Raw genomic sequence first — 7,033 nt, forward strand, 5'->3', positions numbered from 1 at the left:
ATGTTCTCACTTATTTGTGGGAACTAAAAATAAATAAATACACAAACAACCTGGGGAGTGGGGGAGGGAAGAAGAGACAACAATTACAATTCCTTGAAGTTGATACGAGAAGCAAACAGAAAGGAGATTGTTGGGAGGGAGTAGGGAGAGGGAGGAGGGAGGTAGGTTTCGGTAATGGGCCACAATAACCAACCACATTGCATATTGACAAAATAAAATAAAATTAAAAAAAATAAAAATAAAAAATAAAAGAGAAATGAAATTTTACCTAGAAAGAAAGTTGATTAAACACTGATTTTATTTAATAAAAACTCTATGTCCTTGAAAAAAAAAATTGTGGTATAGGCTGGCCTATGGCTAACTTGGGAGAATGTGGTACTGATAACACCAAGGCCACGGGTTTGGATCCCTATATAGGGATGGCCGGTTAGCTCACTTGGGAGAGCGTGGTGCTAACAACACCAAGACAAGGGTTAAGATCCCCTTACCAGTCATCTTAAAAAAAAAAAAAATTGTGGCAAAATGCACATAACATAAAATTTACCATTTTAACTATTTTTAAGTTTACAGTTCAGTGGCGTTACTTAATAGTACATTCACATTGTTGTGTGACCATCACCACTATTCCACACAGTACTTTTCCAAGCAGCATTTTACCATCCCTGCATTGACAGTTTCTCCCCACTTCTATTTATCCAACTCTTTTTTTTTTTTTGTCTTTTTTTTTTTTTTTTCGTGTCCGGCAATGGATCGCAACCCTCAGTGTCGCGCCCGGACCGGACCGGGACCGGCAACAGGATCGCAACCCTTGGTGTTGCACCCGCACATCGCTCAGCCAGTGAGCGGGAACCGGTCTGTATGTGGGATCCAAACCCTCGGCAGGAGCGCCACTGGCTCCCAAGCGGCGCACTGTAGCAGTGCGCCACCGGGCCGGCCCTATTTATCCAACTCTTAATCTTCTTCCAAAATCTCACTCAAACCCCCTCATCCATAAAATCTTCCTTTACTGTGTTTGTCTGACTTGTATCACATGGGCTTTGGGTCAGATTGTTTGAGTTCAAGGTCTATCTGTGTTACTCCCTAACTACAGGATATGACCTTGGGCAAATGAATTGAACTCTTAGTGTCCTAGATATTTATCCAAATGACTTAAAAACTTGTGTCCACACAGAAACCTGCACATGAGTGTTTATAGCAGCTTTCTTCATAATTTCCAAAAAGTGGAAGCAACCAAGATGTCTTGCAATAGGTGAATGAATAAACAAACTGTGCTGTGGAATATCCATACAATGAAACATTATTCAGCAATAAAAAGAAATGAGCTGTTGAGCCATGAAAAGACATGAAGGAACCTCAAATACATATTGCTAAGTAAAACAAGCTAGTCTGAAAAGCCTACATAATGTATGATTCCAATTATATGACATTCTGAAAAAGGCAAAACTGTTGAGACAATAAAAAGATCAGTGGTTTCCAGGGGTTTAGTGGGAATAGGAAGTAGGGAGGGATGAATAGGCGCAGCACAGGAAGTTTTTAGGGTAATGAAATTATTCTTTATGATACTACACTGGTAGATGCAAGACACTATGCATTCTATTCATTTGTCAAAAACCACAGAACTATATAACACAGAGTGAACCCTAAGGTAAGCTATGGACAATTGCAACAAATGTACTATATTAATGTAGCATGTTAATAATAGAGGAAACTGGGGGGTGGATGGTGGCTAGAGATTATATGAGAACTCTGTATTTTCTGCTCAATTTTTTTTATAAACGTAAAACTTCTCTACGAAAAAATAAAGACTATTAATTCAAAAAATTATCAATCAACAAAAAAGATATCTCAGAAATCTTCAAATACTGGGAACTAAATATTATACTTTGAAGTAACCTATGTGTCAAAGAAAAAATTAGAGATTTTGAACTGAAAGTATTTTTAACTGAACAAAAATGAAAACACAACAAATTAAAATGTGTGAGATGCAGCTAAAGCTGTGCTTAGAAATCTATAGCACTCAATGTCTATGTTAGAAAACAAGAAAGTTCTTGATTCAATGACCTTATCTTTAACCTTAAGAAACTAGAGAATGAAGAGAAAATCAAAACCAAAATAAGCAGCAGGAAGAAAATAGTAAAGAAATCAGTGAAATAAAAAACAGAAAAACAATAGAGGAAACCAGTGAAAAGCTGGTTCTTTGAGATGATTAATAAAATCAAAACCCTCTAGCCAGACTGATCAGGAAAAAAAGAATGAGAATACACAAATTAATAATATCTGGAATTAGAGAGGTGACATCAGTACAGATGATTCTCTCTTCAGATGTTAAAAGGATAAAAATAATATTATGAATGATTCTATGCCAATAAATCTGACAACTTAGATGAAATTGACAGATTCCTTGAAAGACAACAGAGCTCATCCAAGAAGAAACAGACAACCTAAATATATTTATAAATATATGTATAAATATATGTATAAAGAAGTTGAATTTGTAATTAAAAACTTAAACACAAAGAAAACTCCAGGCCCAGATGCCTTCACTGGTTAGTTCTACCAAATATTTAAGGAAGAAAATGTGATCAATTCTACATAAACACTTCTAAAGAATTGAAGGGGAGGGAATACTTCCAACTTATTCTGTGAGGCTAATCAAAACTAGTCAAAGATATTAAAAGAAGGGGCTGGCCTGTGGCTCACTTCGGAGAGCATGGTGCTGACAACACCAAGTCAAGGGTTAAGATCCCCTTACTGGTTATCTTTTATAAAAAAAAGAAAAGAAAAAGATATTAAAAAAAAAGAAAACTACAGACCAATATCCCTCATGAACTTTGATGCAAACATATTTTTTAAATTTAGCAAACTGAATAGAACAATATATAAAAAGAACAAAGAGAGATTTATCCCAGGGATATAATTTTGGTTTAATATATGAAAATCAGTCAATGTAATTCAGTATGTTGACAGACTAAAAAAGAAAAAATGTATATGATCATCTTAATAGATGAAATAAAAACATTTGACAAATCCAGCATCCGTTCATGATAAAAACTCTCAGCAAATGAGGAATAGAAGGGAATTTACTCACCCTGATAATGGACATCACCAAAAATCCTATTGATGAAAAACTAAATGTTTTGTTTCCACCCTAAGATCAGGACAAATGGGAGGATGTCCACTGTCTCTGCTTCTATTCAACATTGTACTGGAGGTTTTACTAGTACAATAATATAAGAAAAAGAAAGAAACATCCAGATTGGAAAGGAAAAAGTATAACTGTTTGCAGATCACATGTCCACATATGTAGAATATCCTGTGGAATCTACAAAAAAGCTGGTAGAACTAGTAAGGGATTTTTCAAAGTTATAGGTTACAAGGGAAATTTTTTAAAAATACAATTTTATTTCTATATACTAGCAAGAAACAATTGAAATTTAGGAAATTACTATTTATAGTAGCATTAAAATATGATATACTTAGGGAAAAATCTATTAATGCATGTGTAAGACCTGTACACTGAAACTTTCTAAAACACTGGCAATAGACATTAAAGACCTAAATAAATGGAAAGATATGCCATATTTATGGAACTGAAGGCTCAATATTTTTAAAACGTCACTTTTCCCCCAAATTGATCTATAGATTCCATGTAATCCCATTGAAAATCCTAGAAGAGTTTTATTGAATAAATTAACAGTCTGATTCTATAATTCATGTGAAAATGCACAGGACCTAGAATAGCCAAAACAACTTTGCAATGAAGAAAAAATTGGAAGGCTAACACAACCTGACTTCAAGACTTATGGTAAAGCTACTGTAATCAAGACAGTATGATATTGTTATAAATATAGACAAATAGATGAATCAAACAGATTAAAGAGTCCACAAATAGACCTACACATGTATAATCAATTGATTTTTAATGAAGGTTCAAAGGCAGTGTGGTGGAGAAAGGCAATCAGTAAATGATCCTGGAATAATTGGATATGTAAGTAAATAAATAAATACCCGCAATCCATATCTTGTACCATATATAAACATATACAAAAAAATCACTCAAAATGAATCATAGAAATAATTCTAAAACCTGAATCTAGAAGAAAACAGAAGAAAATCTTTGTGACGTTAGGTTAGGCAAAGATACTACACCAAAAGTATGAATGATTAAAAAAATTCAATGAATTGAACAACAAAATTAAGACCTTTTGCTCTTTGAATGACACTGTTATGAGAAAGAAAAGACAAGCCACAGACCAGGAAAAAATATTTTTAAGTCACATATCAGATAAAGGATTTACATCCAGAATATGTAAACATTACTCAAAATCTAACAATTTAAAATAATCCAAAAAAAAAACGGGCAAAACATTTGAACACATGCTTTACTACAGATGATATGTGAATGGCAAATAAACACATGAAAAGATGCTCAATATCATTAGTCATTAGGAACATGTAAATTTAAGCCACATAGACATTAATTAGAATGTCTAAAACTTAAAAGGTTGAACATACTAAGTGTTGGTAAGGATGTGGCAGTTTCTTAAAAAGTTAAACATACATCTGCCATATAGGGCCATAATTTGAGTGAAGTGAGTGTGGAGACTGTCTCCTTTAAATGTGTATTCTAGGTGGGTGCTTCACTGGTCTCACCCTAGTCCTGGGCCTGCATGTAACCTAGCCATTTTACTACTTCTCTTGAACTATTATATTTGCCAAGAGTTTCAAAAGTTTATTTAAAACTCAAAAGTTGAGGACTGACTCTTTCTCTCAGCATTTATCCTGAGGCAATGAAAGTTACATAAAACATTTATTCTATTGCTATTTTACTAAGGTTGCCCCCCTCCCTGCCCCCAACCTTAGGGATGGATGTTGAACTTTATCAGATAACTTTGGCATCTACTAAGATGATCCTATCCTTTTCTCCTTTAAACTTTTAAGACACTAAATTAAATTAACAAGTTAATTTAAATATTTTAAATTGTAAATCATTTCAAACATGCTGAAAAGCACAAACAATAACAGACATGCATCTGCCCACTACCAATAATTATAGACATTAGCATTTTGTCATATTTGCTTTAGCTCACTCTCTTTTAAAAAATTTTCACCCTGTTTTTTTTATTTATTTATTTTTTTTTTTTTTGTCTTTTTTTTTTTTTTTTTTTTTCCGTGTCCGGCAACGGATCGCAACCCTCAGTGTCGCCCCCGTACCGGACCGGGACCGGCAACGGGATCGCAACCCTCGGTGTTGCCCCCGTGCCTCGCTCAGCCAGTGAGCGGGAACCGGTCTGTATGTGGGATCCGAACCCTCGGGCGGGAGCGCCGCCACTCTTCCCAAGCGGCGCACTATCCAGTGCACCACAGGGCCGGCCCCTTCACCCTGTTTTTATTTCTATTTTTTTCATATTATCATTTTTTTTTACTGATTATATATTTGTGGGGTACAGAATTCAATATCAATACATGTGTACAATATGTGATAATCAAATTAGGATAATTATTATACTTATGTTTACAAAATATAATCAATCCTTATGATCCGTAACCAGTTTCTCGCCAAGCCCACTCCCACTCCCCCTTTCCCACCTCTAATAACCACAGTTCTGTTCTTTTTTTTTTTTGGAAAATTTAATGTATTATTGCCTATCTTTTTCTTTCTTTTCTTTCTCTTCTCTTCTCTTCTCTTTTTTCTTCCACTTATGAGTGAGGACATGTGGTATTTCTCTTTCTGTGACTGGCTTATTTCATTTAACATAATTTTCTCTAAGTTCATCCATGTTGCTGCGAATGGCAGACTCTTGCTCTCTTTAATAGCAGAGTAGTATTACATTGAGTATATATACCACATTTTCCTTATCCAGTCATTCATTGATGGACATTTAGGTTGATTCCAACTCTTGGCTATTATAAATAGAGCTGTGATAAACATGGGAGTGCAAGTATTCCTTCAACATGATGATTTCCATTCCTTTAGGTGGGGAATCCATCCCCAGCAATGGGATTGATGGGTTGTATAGCAGTTCTATCTGTAGTTGTTTGAGGAACCTCCATATTCTTTTCCATAATGGCTGCACTAATTTACAGTCCCCCCACCAACAGTGTAAGAGGGTTTCACTTTCTCCACATCCTCATCAGCATTTGTTATTCTCTGCCTTTTTGATAATAGGCAGACTAACTGGGGTGAGATGATATCTCAGTGTGGTTTAGATTTGTATTTCCCTTATGCTGAGAGTTCAGCATTTTTTTTTTCATGTTTCTGTTGGCCACTTATATATCTTCATACAAGAAATGTCTATCAGTTTCTTTGCGCATTTATAATTGGGTTACTTGTTTTCTTACTGTTGAGTTGTTTGAGCTCTTTGTATATTCTGGATATTAATCCCTTGTCAGATGCATAGTTTGCAAATATTTTCTCCCATTCTGTGGACTGTCTTTTTGCTCTGTTAATTGTTTCTTTTGCTGTGTAGAAGCTTCAGGATGGTTCAACATATGCAAGTCAGTAAAAGTGATACACCACATCAACTAAATCAAGGACAAAAACCATATGATTACCTCAATAGATGCAAAAAAGCATTTGAAAAAATTCAACATTTCTTCATAATAAAGACTCTCAGCAAATTAGGTACAGAAGGAAAGTATCTCAACATAACGAAAGCCATGTATGACAAACCAACTGCCAATATCATTCTGAATGGGGAAAAGCTGAAAGTTTTCCCCTTAAGAACAGAAACAAGACAAGGATGCCCACTGCTATTTAACAGAGTATTGGAAGTACTAGCCAGAGCAATCAGGCAAGAGAAAGAAATAAAGGGCATCCAGATTGGAAAAGAGGAAGTCAAACTGTCCCTATTTGCTGATAACATAATCCTATGTATAGAAAAAGTGAAAGACTCTACCAAAAAACTCTTAGAAATGATAAATGATTTCAGGAAAATTGCAGGATATAAAATCAATTTGCAAATATCAGTAGAGTTTTTATACTCCAATAACAAACTAGCAGAAAAAGAAATCAAGAAAGCAGGCGCATTTA

Source organism: Galeopterus variegatus, unplaced genomic scaffold, assembly GCF_000696425.1.
Source record: "Galeopterus variegatus unplaced genomic scaffold, G_variegatus-3.0.2 Scaffold2448, whole genome shotgun sequence".
In the NCBI taxonomy this organism is placed as follows: Eukaryota; Metazoa; Chordata; class Mammalia; order Dermoptera; family Cynocephalidae; genus Galeopterus; species Galeopterus variegatus.